This window comes from Eimeria tenella, genomic scaffold, assembly GCF_000499545.2.
Source record: "Eimeria tenella Houghton genomic scaffold, Eth_scaff71, whole genome shotgun sequence".
Taxonomy (NCBI): Eukaryota; Apicomplexa; class Conoidasida; order Eucoccidiorida; family Eimeriidae; genus Eimeria; species Eimeria tenella.
In genome coordinates this window covers 178037-178801 of record NW_013543441.1, presented here as the reverse complement: position 1 = coordinate 178801, position 765 = coordinate 178037, and positions in this window count along the sequence as shown.

Below are 765 nucleotides of genomic sequence, written 5' to 3'. Positions count from 1 at the left end.
GGGCCCCAAGGGGGCCCCAGGAGGCCCCCAGCATAGGGGTTCCTGGGGGAGCAGCCCCACCCCCGAGGCTGTGGGGGGCCGCCAGTTGCAGCTGGGGCCCTCTGTGTGGGCGTGGAGGGTCAAGCGGTGCTCTTTTGCTGCTGAATTGGATAGGCTGGGGCCCTAGCTAGACCTATCATGCCCCATATCTGCAACTAAGGGCCTAATGCCTGCTGGTAGGCCTTTGGGGGTCCCAATTGTGCCTTTTTGAGGGCCTGGGGGCCCCCAGAGTAGCCTCAAGATTGGGCAAAGTGCTTCCGCGCCCACGCGGGCTGCAGCAGCGGCGCTGCTGAGGCGCCAGCCCCTGTGGTAGGCTTCTTACAGCAGAAGAAAAGATATTATATTAATTTAAAGATTGTTTTTAAGGAGCTGCCGCAGCAGACAGATCCCTTCTTCCCACCTTGTGCAGCAGGGCTGCGGCCGACAGCCCCTCTGCAAGTACTCCTTACCGCCTAGTAACGGGATACCCGAACATGAGATGGCATAAAAAGGCAACTTTAATAATTAATTTAATTTAATTTATCATTTCGAGTTCTTTTATTACTTCCATCTTGGCGCTGAGGAGCGCCTTGAGGCCCCTCATTTGTGGCTGGCTGCTGCGCCGACTGCTGCAGCTGCTCGCTTGGCTGCAAAGCCCGAAGCCCAGCTTTGCTGCTGCAGCAGCGAAACATTTCCTGTGGTAGGCTTCTTACAGCAGAAGAAAAGATATTATATTAATTTAAAGAT